This window comes from Aedes albopictus, chromosome 2 (genome assembly GCF_035046485.1).
Source record: "Aedes albopictus strain Foshan chromosome 2, AalbF5, whole genome shotgun sequence".
NCBI classification, from domain to species: domain Eukaryota; kingdom Metazoa; phylum Arthropoda; class Insecta; order Diptera; family Culicidae; genus Aedes; species Aedes albopictus.
This window is the reverse complement of record NC_085137.1, coordinates 4,631,197-4,648,372: the sequence shown is the minus strand read 5'-3', so window position 1 is coordinate 4,648,372 and position 17,176 is coordinate 4,631,197.

The window sequence follows — 17,176 nt, the reverse complement described above, 5'->3', positions numbered from 1 at the left end:
AAAATGCCGCCCATTGGATTCGAACCGATAGTTGCTGCGTGAGAACCCTACGCTCTACCACAGTACTACAGTTGAAATTGAGTGGCCAGCAGGTAAAGTTTGACTTGAATCGATTTTCTGTCGGCAGCTAGTTTTGCACATTTGTACTGTAGTGAAGTTAGCTTGACTTTGTCAAGTGTCTTCAGCAGCGCAGCGGTAAGTCGGCAGGCTATCACGCAGAAGGATCCAGTTCAAATCTACATAGCAGCGACATGTGTGAAAATATAATTATCAGATGTAATTTCCAGACATGAATCACATACCCACCAACAGGGTTGTGATTCTGAAAAACACATTTTTGTTTCTGCATGAATTTTGTCAAAGCTCTGTCATAAGCTGCTTAGAAGGCTATTCAGCGTTCTTATGTGAACTTTCAAGTTCCAAAATTACTTAAAAATGAAGCTGCTTAGAAGGCTAATGAGCAACCTCGAACAAGCTGCTTAGCTTATAAAGTACCCTTTTATCTGAACTTTTGGTTACTTGGGATGGGAATTCCCTTAGAAGCAATCGAAGCAGTAATTGTGGTAGAATGCCTCCAGGATTTCCCATGGAATTTCTCAATGATTAATTAACCAGAACCACATAAATTATCGGGAAATTCCATCCAGAATTTCCACGAAATTTACTTCAAAATCTATCAAAAACTCCTCCAGCAATAATCCGGAAATTCCTCCATAAGATCGTCGGGAATTCACCCTGTAGTTCCTAGGAAATTCCTTAAAGAGTTCTTCGGGAATTCATCCAGAAGATATTCGGTAATTCCTACAGGAGGTTCTCGGAAATTTCTCTAAGGAGTTGCTCGGGAATTCCTCTAGTCTAGAAGATCATCGGGAATTCCTCCAGAAGTATTTCTGGAATTCTCCAGGAGATCCTCGGAAATGCTTCCACAAGTTCTTCGGAAATTCTTCCAGGAGTTTTACGGGAACTCTTCCAAAAGTATCTTGGGAATTCTTCCAGGAGGTCCTCGGCACTTCGACCTTGAGATCCTCGGGGATTGCTCAAGGAGTTCCTCGGGAATACCTCCAAGGAGAAATTCACGAGGAACTTCTAGAGGAATTCACGAGGAACTTTTGGAGGAATTCTTGAGGGGCTTCTGGAGAAATTCCGAGGAATACATGGAGGAATTTCTGAGGAACTACAGAATCTTTGGCAACGCCAAGAGGACTTTGCGAGGAACTCCTAGATGTATACGAGAGAATATCTTGTAGAAATTTCCAAGGCACTCCTGGAAGAATCTCCGAGAAACTCGTGGAGCAATTTCCGAGGAACTCCTGGAGGAATTCCAGAAGAACTTCTGGAGCAATTCCCGAGAAACTTCAGGAGGATTTCCCGAGAAACTTCTGGAGGAATTATCGATGAGCTTCTAGAGGAATTCCGAGAAATATATGGAGTAATTTCCTCGGAACTCCTGCAGGAATTCCAGAGATATCCTAGACTCCTGAAGAAATTTTCCTGGAGGAATTCCCAAGAAACCCCCAAAAAAGCTCCCGAAGAACTCCTAAGACTTCCAGGAGGAATTTCCAAGGATCTCCAGGATGAATTCCCGCGAAAATCCTGGATGAATTCCCGAAGAACTCCTGTAGTTCTCGAGGGATTCCTGGAAGAATTCGTAATTCCTAGAGGAGTTTTCTAGGAACTCCTGGAGGAATCCCTGAGGATCTTCTAGAGGAAGTCCCATCAAACTTCCGAAGGAATTCCCGACGATCTCCTGAAAAACTCTAGCCGGAATTTGTGTGGAGCTTCTGGTGGAATTTCCGAGGAACACCTGGAAGAATTCCAGAAAAACTTTTGAATGAATTTCAAGAGGAATTCCTGTGAAACTTCTGGAGAGATTCCTGTGGAGAAATATTAACAAGCTTTCCCGGATAAAAACTAACCATTGGGTATTTGGTGAAAACCATTCCTGTACCATACAGTGTACCAGCTACAATATAGTGTATTGTAATGGAATGGTTCGCTAAAAGCTTTGCACATTGGTAGCTATTATACATTTACATCCGATCTTTATGTAACAATATATAAGGCAATCAATGACGACATATCGCGATGGGGGTGACAGCTGAAATTGTAAACACAGTGTACGAGCAGCTTACCAAATTTTCGTCGAGTGTTCTCGGTGCTTAACAAATTCCTTTGTGTTCAACTGTCACCCCGATCGACGAATGTCAAAATTACATGGTAAACAAAGAAAATCAGCTGATCGCATCTGTCTCATGGATTGCCTTATTATACTGTTTTTCTTACGTTTGAACCATTCACTATTCCGAAACAATCTTTTTCCGTGCATTTTTAATTTTTTATTCAGTTTATGATTTTTTTCCGTGCTTTGTTTTGTTGATGTCCGTGACATTTTTGTTGCAAAGGAAATGAAAGAGAAAAAAGTGAATAATTTGAAACATCTATTTAAAGTCAAAATGTTTAAATAAAGTGGTAAACCAGGTGTCCTAAGGACTGCATATCCAAGAGATATGGTGGGCTAGGTATGTAGAGTGCGATGAGAGGAATACGAATGTAGGTCAACCCGGAAAGACGCAGGCCAGATTACCGTAAATCAGTGGATGAGTTCAACACTATTCTCTTCTCTCATGTGAAATTGCCTTGTACAACAACCGAATTAAATGCGATTTATCTTTGACATTTTTAACATAAGGACTGGACTGGACACTGAAACTACTTCTGAAATAAGTTCGTCTTCGCTTTTTAACCTAACTTATAGTTGAATCGAACTTGACAGTTTTCTCATGAGTTGTTATGTACACATTTCATAGTTCAGTCAAATTGGAGCCTCAATATTGCAATAATGGTTAAGCACGCTGTAATGATACTTATGTACCTCGTCACCCACTTCATGCAACTACATTAGTGGTCTAATAACACTTAGCGCGCTAGGCATAGTTCCATCATGCCGCTCAAAGTGTTGCCACAAATAATGCTTAGTTTGCAAAACCCGGTTATCTGGCTGGTGGGACATGGGAGCTTAAGCTTCAACTGTTAATGCAATCAGAGGCTACTCAGACTTAGATGAGTTTAGGTTAGTTTGGCTAGAACTGCCATTATCGAAGGAACATGAGGAGATAATATAACATTATATGGTTTATCTAATGTAAAACAATACAACATAACAAAAGAGAACCATTCTAAAACCATGATTAAATTTATAACCAGTAGTGAAATTACAATTAAAAACAATATATTTACGGTACATTTTATTGTTTGAAACCATACGTGTACCATACAATGTACGGTATATTAAAGCCCACGTATCAGTATTTCGAACAATTCATTTACAATAAAATGTATGGTTTTGTAAAAAAATATATATGGAGAAAAATATTTTTTTATATTGTTACGATACTTAACAACCCGTATAGTATATTGTAAAAATCTCATTTACAATTCACTGTATGGTGTCTAACATTACATCTTAGTGTTTTTGTATTTTTTATTTTTACAGTGGTGTTTATTGTAACAATATGGTTTTAAATAGTACTGTTACAATACAACATTCGGTTTTTCTACTGTATTTTTTATTCGGGTTCTTGGACAAATATTCGGAAAAATCTGCGGGAAATTCTGTAGCTCTGTTTGAAATTCAAACGAAATTCTAATGAGAATTTCCGAAAAAAAAACAACATCGGTAATACTTTTAGAAAGTATCTCTGCTTTTGGAGAATTTGAAAAAAAACTAGGGGAGAATACTCAGGAAACTCAAAAACATTCTAAAAATAACGTATTTCAGAATCTTTGATGACTCTTGAATAAAATTATATTATAAAAATATATTTGAATGTTCTGGAAGATATCTTGAAGCATTCATGAAATGTGTTGATTGTACTTACTTTCTTTATATAATTTCTGATTTAAAATTATTTCAATTAATCAGGATATATCCTAGAATTCCCAAGAAATTGTGTTCGATGTATTTGAATCGTATTTTAACTAAAAATTGCACCAAATTTCTACCAATACCAAAGACCTTAAAATTAGGAATCTATAAGTTTTTTATCAACACAAATTTGAAACGCATTTTCTCTGAATTTGTTCCAAGAATTGAATAATTGGGTTGGATCAACAATATAAATATTATTTTTTTTGGCTTCAAATGTCCTCAAAAGTCTTCACATAATTTGAAATGTCTTCAAGATGTCTTCACAAAAATAAATGTCTTCAAATTGAAGACAAGTTTTCACATCTGGCACCCCTGCAGGAAACACTCTTTCTTCCAACGGGGTTTCTTTTTCTTATGGGAGTAGGTACGAGTGAAAACAAAGCAAAAAATCTTCCCTCCATCACTTTCCTACAGAAAACTGCAAACACATTCATCACCTTCAAAGACGAATAATAAACACAGCATTCGATTCAACATGGCGTCCAATGTTTTTGTTTTGATTGCTTAATTCATGGAATAAATGCGCTGGAAACATCGACACTGCTTCGCTGCTACAAATAATATCGTGCAAAGTAAGAAAGAAAGAGAAATAATCATCAAAAACAACGATTTCGTTTGAAATGTGTAATTTACAAAATTAGCACTAACAACATACGAGCCACACACCCGAAAATCAGGAGCAAGTTAGGGTAAAGCGACCAGAAAGTGGGTACCAAAACGCGCCGTACCAAAAACGATGATGGGTAGAGCGGCGATGTACCGAGTTTGACAGCTATGTCAGTGTCACCCCACTGCTCCAAAGTCGCCAATATTTTTAGGTCGGGACATGCGCGCACGCAAATCATCCCGGCTAGGGAAGATTCATTTATTACGTCCATCGTTTTTCGGGATTTCTAGACCCCCCCTCCCCCCTCTGTCACGCTATTTTCCTATACCTAATACACGTACTGTCACACTTTCTTAGACCCCCCCTCCCCCCAAAATGTTGGACGTAATTTTTGAACGTTCCCCTATCAAAAATTTGCACACACGAGCACCTATTTAGGATACTCACAGAGGTCGACTCAAACCCGAAGTACAATGGCCAAGTCGCACCCTGGGGTACCACATTTCTGATCGTGGTATCTCCTGTTGCAGATTTGTTAATCTAGAAAAAGAGTAGGGCAGCTATGATTGACAACGATCAAGTACACCGACCCGACTCCACCCGATACATCTTGCTCTAGTGATTGATATGCGTGTACACGATTTTTACCTACTCGAGTGATGAATTTGTAAAACACCTGCCAAAAAGTGCTTCGCCTACGAGTTAAAGACACGAAATATTCCAATTGGAATTCCAAATTTACTGTCAATCGAGCAATAATCATCATGCATGATCGTGCACGAAATCTGATGTCTTTAGGATCTGTTCCAATTGGCGAATTGAAATTAATTTTTACCTTAATTTGACAGTTCTCGGTTCTCCTAAGGAAATAATTATTGAACAAATTTTGAAAACAACGTATAATCAATGGTGTAGCATTGATTGTACGTCGTTTTCATACTTTGCTACTGAACTGTACAGTTACATATACTGTGCAAACTGTAGGGGTTGAGAGAGATATAGAGAGAAAAAAATTAATAGGGCATATAGCGTCAGTTGCGGTGATGCACCACCGGAAAAACAAAGCAATCGATCAACATGAAATGAAACGTCAGTCTTGTAAAGCATTTTGTGCGAGAAGGTATCGCTCCTCCTCGTTAGCGTGCGTTTGGCTGCAGGATTCGGCTGGTGTGCTCGGAAGTGTCCCTCCGGACACTACACAAACATCACTCACTTAGGGCCAATTTCTTCACTCTGGCTTAAGCGTTAAACCAGGTTTAACTATATGGGTAAGCCTGGCTTACTGGTTAAGCCGAGGTGAAGAAATCGACCCTTAATCGTTAATCTTATCAGAATAAACCCCACTTTCAAAACGGCCAACCATTGCATTTTTCCCCGCGTTCCAAATGGGCCAGTAACGGTAACATTTTATTTTCATTTGTTGGTCCTCTCGTTTAATGGGCCGACTACCGAAAATTTTCCGAACGGGTCTCGGGCCGAGCGCGGAGAGAGAGGGAATTCTGTCTCTCAAAAAGGGCCAAGCAAGCCTTGATTTGATACGGACTGACTCACGAAGGGCCAGAATCAACAACCCAGCATACGATTCAACATGGCGTTCAATGTTTTTGTTTTAATTGCTTAATTCATGGCAAAAATGCGCTTAAAACATCGACACTGCTCCTCTGCTACATAATATCGTGCAAAGTGATAAAGAAAGAGAAACAATTATCAAAAACAGCTAATTTCGTTTGAAATGTGTAATTTCCGAAGTAAGCACTAGCAACACACGAAAATCAGGAGCAAGTTAGGGTAAACCGACCAGAAAGTGGATACTGTCGTAGCGAAAGATATATCTGATCGATACTACAATGGAAACCAGACTGAATTCCTTTATCTAATGCCTGGTTTACATTGTTCAACTGAAACGAATATTTCACTTGCTAAATAACTTCTTAAAGATGTTCAATCCAATGGAATGATGTGTTTAGACTAAGCAAATTACTTGAGTGTTCACTTGAATGCGCTTGAATGCATCTCAGTTGAAGCAAGTGTTTACATTGTTCAACTCGTATACATGTATTTTTATTGTAACAACGATTAATTTGACGTCATTCAATTTATTGTATTGGTATTGTAAGAACAATGAAAAAACATTAAGATATGTCGTTTTCTTTTGAAAAATGCCCTAAAGATGTCTCATAAAAACACAATACATTCTACTGTTTTTCGCGTAAAAATGTATGAAAAGAGTGTGACAGTTCTCATACTGTTAGCTGTCGAAAGCAGGTACGCTACAGTAACCGTGCTGTCAGTTTAGTTGGTAGCATTATGAAATATTGCAAATTTATAGTATAGTTTTATAGCAAATTCAAATCGAAACATTTCAAACAACGTAGGGTAAAACTAGAATGTATCACAATAAAATAAGTCAGTTAGAATCGAACCTTCGAGAAATAAAGTTCTTTCCTCCAAAAGCCAAATAAAGTGATCTTAAGTGAACAAAAGTAGTAGTTTTTTGTCTGGTGAAATCTTGTGGTGCCCAGTTCCGCCGATAGTGACCGGCCCCGGTAGTGTTCTGCCCGTGTGTGATCCCAATCCCAGCCGGAAGCCACGATCCTGCCCTATCAGAGTGTAAGGAGAGGCTTTCAGCCCTTACCCACTGTTACCCGGCAGGGCGGCCTAAAGCAGGGTACCTCCACTAAATTAGGACTTCGGATGAAATGAAATGTTTAAACACAGACAAACAGACGTAACTCTTAGAGGAAATCCATCAAAAACTTTTGCCCGGTGTCATTTTCATGAGCACACTGCCACCTGTTGGTAGAACCGCGCGCGACACTGTCGGCCATGATGGATTTCGATTTGACGTTTTACTGACACGCACACTGCCCATAACCGCATAACAGTAACATTCGACAAAAGTAGGCATTGGAGAAAATGGAACCCAAAGTTGCAACTTTGAATAGTATAGGAATGAATCGAAATTTTAAAAATTTCTCATAAATTTGTCATCAGTCGTATAGCAATCAAATTTTCTACAGCAGTTCCTGTATGCTGGGGGAATTGGCAAAAAATAAATCGAACATCAGTATGATTGATGTCACGCTTTAAAGTCAATCTATTTTCCTAGTGTGACTGTTATGCGGTCACATTGCTCAATGAGACAAAATGACTTGGTATTTTTTTCATAAATCCTAGAACAAACTTGATTTTTTTATTCAGGTGGTCGAAAGCACTTATTGTGATTTGATGATGATCCCCGATATTAACTCAATACCAGCAAAATATGCAAATGTTACAAATATGCAGTTTTGGGCAGCACACTACTACACAAATTGCCTGTAATTTTCGTTTGCATCATTCAGCAACGTGTACACTAGCAAACGTCAAAGCGATCGAACACTAGCGCATCTGGTGGAACAATCGCGCAAATCAAATGAAATTTGAATTGATCGTTAAATGCATGTGCCAAGCCGTTTTAAAGAGTGTTACGTCTGTTTGTCTGTGGTTTAAATAAATAAATTTTGCAATATAAACTCTATTATTTACGCCTGACCTGTTTTGCCCCGTTCTCCCCAAGGCACTGGTCGACGTCACTCGTTGGGGCCCTTGCTGCAGTGGTGGTGGTGGTCGTCGTTGGCTCCCGCACGGTCTATGCGGAGCACCTTCCTTCTTCTTCTTCTACTTGGGCACTAACAGGCTACCGAAGCAGCCCTCCTTAACTTTTAGCTAGGGGGAAGAGTGGGCTCCTTTGTCGGATCCCCCCTAGCGACGGTGGTGTATAAACACCGGACCGGTCTTGTCGCCACGTCGATGGTTTGGTCAAAGTCTCATTTATCTATTGTAAGCACAATGTATTCAACGCTCACTCTTCACTTGATTATAGTAATGGCAAGAGAAGTGCCACATAAATATTCCTAAATATTATAATGATTTATAATAATAAGGAACATAATAATTGTAAAAATAACGTTTGATGAATCGCGTTGGTCACAAATTCATGTAGACCGGTGTAAATTCCAATGTGCAAAAATCAACCTGAATCGATTGGAAACGAGCCAACGTTCCACCAAAATTTTTTCCATCTTTTTACTGAGTTTTCAACAGCAGATTTATCTCGGTACACTCGGTAATCGTATTTACCGTTCACCAGTAACGATGTTTACCGTGCATCAGTAACTTTTGACAGTTTATTAGCTGAGCTCGGTAACTCATTTACAGAATATCCGCAAAATAAACAACCGAGCGTACCGAGTTAAATCTGCTGTTGAGAACTCAGTAAAAAGATCGGGAAAATACCGAGCTGATCTTAGTGTGTAGGCATCTCCGGTAATACGCATGCGTGAGATGAATTATGCGATCGAATTTGATATTGCGCAGTCAGATAAAGACTTGCCACTTATACATAAGCACTATGATTAAGCAATATTGTGAAACCCTATTAAACCATACAAGCACCGCTAGGATTACAATTGTATGCAACTATCCATGCTCACCACTAAGAGTTAATCCAGGAAAACTCTAATCTATTGCAGAGGCTTAATTGCTGAAAAGATTCTCAACTCGGCTAAATTAATTGTAAGCAAGATTTGCTTGGAAGGTTTATAGCAAGATTATATGTATGCATATAATTATATATAGGGCACTGCATGAAATTCTCTCCTTCTTTTTCACTCTTACAGAAATTATGTAAACAACAAGGCCAAGAAACGTCAAAATCCCATACTAAATCAAAACAATGCAGTGCCCTATTCTGCTGCTGGCGGTCGATGTGCGCAATGAGGGGGAGATTGGGGGTCAAATGACTCACCGATACAATACAAACGAATTTAAATACCCTACATTCTAACTCGATGTCAATTATTCACAGGTCCGGGTGAACGTATATGTTTGCCTGTATTTGTCGATAAAAACATGTAAACAAACCGATCAGCTGATCGCGACGTCACGTTCGCCAGAAAATTTGTTCGCAGCTTCTGGAACGTGACGTCACCTTCGGCAATTTCGTGCGATTTCGGCTTGCCGAAGTTGACATGACACGACTACTACTTCAAAATTATCATATCACAAACACCACTTTGCCCGATGGGCCTAACCTGGTGAAATTTAGAACATTGATTCTAACTAAACTAATTTCTAATAAAAAAATAATAAAAAACAAACAAATTAAAATATTGCAAAACACAGTGGTGTTCACAAATTTAGCACAAAATTGTAACCGCGGGTGACAAGAGGGAGACTCTTTTCCAGCGACACGACTTTTTGTCGCTATGGTCCACTGCACGAATTTATTCTGGCCTGCTTACTCTCACACGAAATTTGACGTTTGAGCGGTGCCGACACCTCTCAAACGTCAAGTTTCGTGTGGGAGTAAGCAGGCCAGAATAAATTCGTGCAGTGGACCTTGTCGCGAAATCGCTGCGCACTGATTTGAAAGGGGACCTTCCACACTGCGACGACGTCATCGCAGGCGACAAGCGACAGTGCAGCGATTTTTGTAGGTACTTGTCGCCGGTGTGTCGCGGCACTGGTCGCTGCATGCACAGTTTTCGTCGCTGTCGCGTCTTAAGATTTGTTTGTGACTAGTTTTCGCGTTGGTGTAGATGGTTGATGCGACGCATTTATCGCTGTAGTCGTTGAGAAAAATCGTGGCGATAAAAAATCGTGTCGCCGGAAAAGTCGCCTTGGTTTGGGGGAGCCTTGATTCGTTGCGATGATTCAGAAATGCCGATTGGAAGTTGGCAGCTCGTTTTGTTATGAAAGCAACACAATGAGTAGCAATAGAGCTTGCTGACCATGTTGCTGACGTTTATTAACCTCTCTCTTTCAAGCATGCAGGCGGGATAGGATTTGTTTTCATCGGGAAACCTTTCCTGATGTCAACAAATCCTATTCCACCCACATGTTTGAAAGAGAAAGGTGAATAAACGTCAGCATAGCGTGGCTCAAAATACCACATGTCAAAAAGTTCGATGGGCCCCCTTCTCATTTCGTTCTATATTACGCCACGATGCTCTGGTCAAATTTTCAGCTAAATCCGTTAACATTAGGGCGGTGCTAAACTCGTTTGAAGTTTGTATGGGAGTTTATATGGAAAAACATCGTTTTTACCACTTTTCTCCTCATAAGGGGCATTATCTATATATATAAAAATGCAGTGGCATACGTGGGACCGCGCATAACTTGCGAACAGAAGGTCCGATTTTGGTCGTCTTAGTTTTGTCCTGTTAGTTTTCACCCAAGGAAGGTTTATGAGGCAAAAAACATGGGAAAATTGAGAGTTTTTAAAAATCGATCTTACATACATTTTTACCGGGGACTTGGTCTTGGCTAGAAACTTGAAACGTCAAAAAACGCAGTAGGCAAGACAAAGTTTGCCGGGTACAGCTAGTTTTTACATAAAACATATAGCCGATTATATAGAACTATAGTCTCACATGTGCTGAAAAACTTTGTCGAAGACCGCAAAATCATCCGAAGTGTAACCGTTCGGTTCCAATTTTAACTTGAAGGCTCCACCTCAAGTAGTTTTTTCCTAATTATGACCTTTCCAAAAGTCAGACCAGAACAATCACACTCACTGGTTGACAAGTCGCGAGTGAGTGCGTGTTCCTCATTGATGCCATACCAGGTCAGACAAGATGCGAGAGAGTTCGAGCAGTTTGAGCTCGGGCAAAAAACTAGCACAGCCCTGTTGATATTGTGCTCGCCCACAGAGGGTGCTGCGTACAACAGGATGGGCAAGCATAAAACGACGTAGCATGAGGCCATTTCGCCTTCTTACACTGAGAGGAAATTTCATTTTGATTTCACTGGAAAAAAGTCAAGTAACCGTTCCAAAATCAATTTTTCAGTGAGTTCACATGAGTTAAGTGAAACCCGCTTGAAAGTATAGTGAATCTCCAATTGAAAGTTATTGGAAATTTCGCACTTCATCGTATTATAAATTGTATATGGTTTTCAAGTGGATTTTACTGCAGTCGAAAGTATGCAAAATAGAAGCATGTAGTTGTCAGCCATCACTAACGAACCATGCATGAGTGTGATGATGGCAATGTGTTCTGTGAATTCAGATGTTTCCTCTTTATCGAGGGAACCATTTGGTGGTCTCCGGTGGCACGGAGATTAACCAAATTTTTTAATTTATTATTTTTAATATAATAATAAGAGCAAACACTAATAAAATTATACTAAAAAAATATTTTAAATTCATATGATTTGGCAGTGAAAAATTTCACTTAAATTTTATTGGATTTTTGTAGTAGAATATTTTCACTAACTAATCATTTAAGTTTCAAATGTTAAATTGGATGGAAAAAATCTACTTGAGATTTCCAGTAGAATTTAAGTGAATTTTCCGCTCAGTGTATGTTGAAAGGCATTCTATAAAAGAAGCATAGTGAATGCAAAATGTCTCTTTTGTGACAATTGTGACCTTAGTAAGAAGTCGTAGTGCGCGCGCGTGTAATTCAGTAATAAATTTTGAAAACGACGTATAATCAATGCTACACCATTGATTATACGTCGTTTTCAAAATTTGTTACTGAATTGTAGAATTTATTGTAAGAATTGTGTAATAATTGTTTTTCGTTGGTGAAATTTCTTATAAATTTTGTGTTGTTTCTTTTCTTAAACTATAGGATTTGTTTCTCGTTAAAATGTTAGTGATGTTAAATGCTAAATTGGTCGTTAAAATCAGTTAGTACGGTTAGTGGTGTTAGTATCTAAAATGCGACCTAAAACTAATGTTATTCAATTAAAATTATAGTAAAAACCTCGAGTAAAACGCAAGAAACAAGTGTCACAAACAAACGACAAGAACAAACAAGTAAAACGTGAATATAAAAGTTATAAGAAAAAGGTAAATATAGTGAAAAGCGAAAGTTAGAGGTTAGGTGTGACGTTGCAGGGTGTTAATCCAGGGTGCACAGGTCCACGTCAGGGGACCTTTTTCTTTTTATTTTATCATCAAGATCTTCGACAGTGCGGTGCCGAAAGTGTCTCCCGTGGATCGTGAAAGTTTCTGCTGCTTCGGCGAGGCTGGTTCGGCGATATGGACGTCCGATAATTGTCGGCTCCGGTGCGATTCCGCCATTGTCTCCGGCCACGGAGAGTAAGCCACCGCCATCGCTCGTCGAGATACCATCGCCATCTTCTGAAGGCCGAACACCTGGACGCTCACCCCTCTACGAACGTCACCAAACCCACTCCGGATCCGTGAGCAACTACCTGACCATGCATGCAAGTAAGACACCCATATTGTGACGTCACAAATAAATTGTAAAATTGTTAATATAACTAGCCTCAGGTGTAGCCTATCCTTGGGAAGAAAGAGCAGCCCTGGGTTTATAAGGCCTTTCACCAATATTCCGTTGCTTCGTTTCACCGGGTTCACAACGGAACCGTCACGCCTCGTCTTGCTTGGATCGCAGTTGTAGTTTGTTTGCCCCCCCCCCATTATATGTTTGCCTATCCTATACATTCAGCCCTTTTTGTGGAGAGTCTTCCTAAACTCAGCTCCTGCTCGAATGAATCATCCTCTGCCTGAGTATTGGGTCAATGAAATAGCGTAAACGACCCTGAAGATCCCCATCCCGCTGAGCCAGCGAGTTTCAGAAGCTTGTAAGAAAAGATATTACATGCAGACCATCTTGTGGTGCTTAACATTTAACATGTAAAGGAATACAGTAAGGACCCGATTTTGTCAGCCCCATTTTGCGACAAACTTTTTGCTCTCGTTATCTTATGGTCAAACTTTAACCAATTAATTCTTGTTTATCATCAAACAACAGCTTAAATGCAGAACATAAAGGAATAAAAAGTTTGAAAAACTGTTCGGGTTTTTGAGGAGAGCAAAAAATGTGATCTGAAAAGGGGCTGACAAAATCGGGTCACTAATGTAATAATAGCAATAAAATCTCATTGAATGAGCCCGTACTGTCTAGGCTATAGCTTTTTTCGCAAGTGTCTGATCACTTTGCGGTCTTCGACAAAGTTTTTCGGCATATCCCAGGCTATATTTCTATGGGATCGATTACGCGTTTTAAGGAAAATTTGAACCCCTCCGAAGAAAACTGCAAAAAACGATGTTTTCCCATATAAACTCCCATACAAACTTCAAACGAGTTTAGCACCGCCCTAATGTTAACGGATTTAGCTGAAAATTTGACCAGAGCATCGTGGCGTCATATAGAACGAAATGAGAAGGGGGCCCATTGAACTTTTTGACATGTGGTTTTGCCATACAAGCTTGAGCCACCCTTCAGCAAGCTCTATGCGTTAGACACGGACAAGCCAAGGGCTGAAAGTTCCTATAATAAAGACAAATCAATCAATCAAATCAATGCTTTGTACATCTTCTTTTCTAAATCGCCGAGAAATGAAATCTGAACGATAGTTTTCAAAGGAATTATTTGAAATAGGTATCCCAAAAAGCCTCTGAATTTTTTAGCAGCATCACTGCAAAATACTCATAAGTGCTTCCTTGTTCAAGTTATGTAAAGGAATGTTGAGGATTTTTTTTTACTCGTGCATTGTTTGTTCTGGAGCTTAACATATTTGTTTGTTTATTAATATCTGCAAAACTGTCACAACAAATCATAACTGAACTCTTTTGGAAATAACGTATTCTCCTTAGGACTAACCCAGATTTTTTTTTTCATGATTTCCTTCAAAATTTTCTCCAGTAGAACACAATGGAAACTCGTCCGATTTTTTTTCGAAAATGTCCCTATAATGTCTATAATGTTATTTATGACTAACTGGAGTTTTTTTCAGTAACTAATCATCCAATTTGTCTGAGCTTATTAGCAATCTTGAAGTAGCCTGGATCTCTATTTTTCTAAGAATAAACCTTTAGTTGTATTGTTGTATTATATTATTGTATTGAGTACATTCTTGCTGGACTTTCTTTAAAGTTTAATATACCCCTATACTGCATATACTCATCTCAGAACATAATCTTATACAAAAGTCAATTGACGTATTCCCGGAAGGATCGATGGAAGGGAGTCTCGTAAAAGCCTTGAAACTATAACTGGAGGAAACCTTCGAGGTGTCTTTGTAGGAATTACGGAAGGGGATCCCTGGAGAAATTCTGGATGAATTTTTTAGGAATATTTTCGGAGATTGGTGGAATTCTTGGAAAAATCCCGGAATTCACCTGAAGGAATTCCTGATGGACGAATAGTTGTAATGAATTAAAACATGTCTGAAGGAATTTAAAAAGCATTTTCTAGAGGAATTCGTGATGTTTTTCTTAAGAAATTTTGAGAGGAAACCCTGCTCAAAGAGTCTTTTCTGGGTGAATTCCTGAAAACATTCCAAAAGAAATGTCTGATAGCTCTCCAGGAAACAGAACTAGCTGAATAACAGTTTTTTTAAGCTAAATTTTGCTTAAGAGTGGCTTGTTCCAGTCTTGTACAGCCAAAATGTTTGTTGGGTCTTCCAGCATGTAAGTAATTGAATGTTTAAAGTAAGTCACAGTGACTCTAAAAGAAAAACAGAATACATTCCTGAAAGAGTTGCGGGACGAATTTCTAAAGACACTCTTTTACAGGAGCTGCATGAGTTATTCTTGAAGATATTCTCATAGATGGACTCCTGAATCTGTGGATAAGCTCCTTAAAGATTTCTCGGAGATAATTGTAAAAGAATTCCTGGATGACTTCTTGGAGAATTTCCAGACTTCTGTATTCTTCAAAAATTACCTTAAAGTATTCCAATAGAAATCGCTGGAGGAATTACTCTAGAATTCTTTAAGTAATTCAAAAAATCTTCTGGGAATTCTGGAAAAAATCTTGGGTGAATCCCTCAAAACGATGATATACGGATTTCTGAAATTTCTGAATTCAACCCTTGAAATTTTTTTAAAAAGATCCAGAGATGAACTTCTGAAGGAAATTCAGGAGTTCCTTGAGCAATCCCTGAAACAACTCCTGGAGCAAACTCCTTCCTGAAGAAATCGCTACAGGAATTTCTGCAGGTATGCCTGCAGTAAACCCTGTAGGAATCCTTGGAGGAATTTCTGAAAGTTTACCTGGAGGAATCCCTGGATAAATTCCTGGAGGAATTCTTAAAGTAAATATGGGAAGAATCTTTGGAGAAATTTCTGAAGAAATCGCTTGAAGAATTCCGTGAAAATTTCCAAGAAAAATTTTGGACGAATTTCTTAGGTAATTTCTAGAAAAGATCTTGGAGAAGGTATTCCAGCAGGAATACCTGAAGGGCCCATATAGCCGAGGCGGTAAACGCACGGGTATTCAGCATGACCATGCTGAGGGTGACGGGTTCGATTCCCGGTCGGTCCAGGATCTTTTCGTAAAGCAAATTTCCTTGACTTCCTTGGGCATAGAGTATCTTCGTGCCTGCCACACGATATACGCATGCAAAATGGTCATTGGCAGAGGAAGCTCTCAGTTAATAACTGTAGAAGTGCTCATAGAACACTAAGCTGAGAAGCAGGCTTTGTCCCAATGAGGACGTTACGCCAAGAAGAGAGAGAGAGACCTGGAGCAAACCCTGGCAGAATTACTGCCAAAATTCCTGAATGAATTCCTGCAGCAAACTCTGGGGGGAAATCCTGAAGGAATCGTTAATGAATTCCTGGAGGATTGTCTGAAGGAATTCTCGGAGGAATCCCTGGAGAAATTTCTGAAGAAATTTCTTGAGAAATTCCGAGAGTAATCCATAAAGAAATTTATGCTAAAATTTATGGAAAAATCCCAGAGGAATTCTTGGAAAAATCCCTGAAGAAATCACAGAAGCAATTTTTAGAGGAACCTCAGGAGGAATGCCTAGAGGAACTCGAACTTCTGGACAAATTCCAGGAGGAATTTCTGGAGAAATCCCTAGAGGAGTTCTTGAGGTACTTTCGAGGAACTATCACTGGAAGAATTCCTGGAGGAATCCCTGAATGAAATTCTGGAGGAATCTCTATAGGAGTTCTGGGAGGAATCCCTGGAAAAAAATCGGAAGAAATTCTTAGATAAATTTCTAGAGGAACTCCCAGAGGAATTTCTGGAGGACTTCCAGGAAGAATTCGTGGAGGATTATCTGGTGGAACCATCGGAGGAATTCCTAGAGGAATCTCTGGAACAATCTTTAGAGGAGTCCCTGAAGGAATTTCTGGTAAATTCCAGGTGGAACTTCTGGAGGAATCCCTTGTAACAATTCCCAGATAAATCTCTGGAGGAATCCTTGGAGGAATCCGTGGAGGAGAAATTTTTGGTTAAATTCCTCAAGGAAACTCTGGAAGAATTCCTGGAGGACTTACTGAAGAATTTCGTGAAAGAATTTCAAAACGGAATTCCAGGAGCATTTCCTGGAGAAATTCCTGGTGGAATTGCTGTAGGAATTTCCGATGGATTTCCTGGAGGAGTAGCTGGAGAAATTTCTGGATCAATTCCTGGAGAAAATCTTGGGGTAATTCCTGGAGGTTTTCTTGGTGGCATTCCTGGAGAAATCTCTGGGGATATGCCTGGATGAAATCCTGGAGGAATACCTGGAATAATTCCTGGATAAGTTCCTGGGGAATTTCTGAAGGAATCCTTAGAGGATTTCCTGGGGAACCCTGAAGAAATCTTGATTGAATTCCTAGAGAAATCCCAAGAGGAATTCATGCAGGAATCCCTGAAGCAATTTTTGGAATAATACCTGTATAA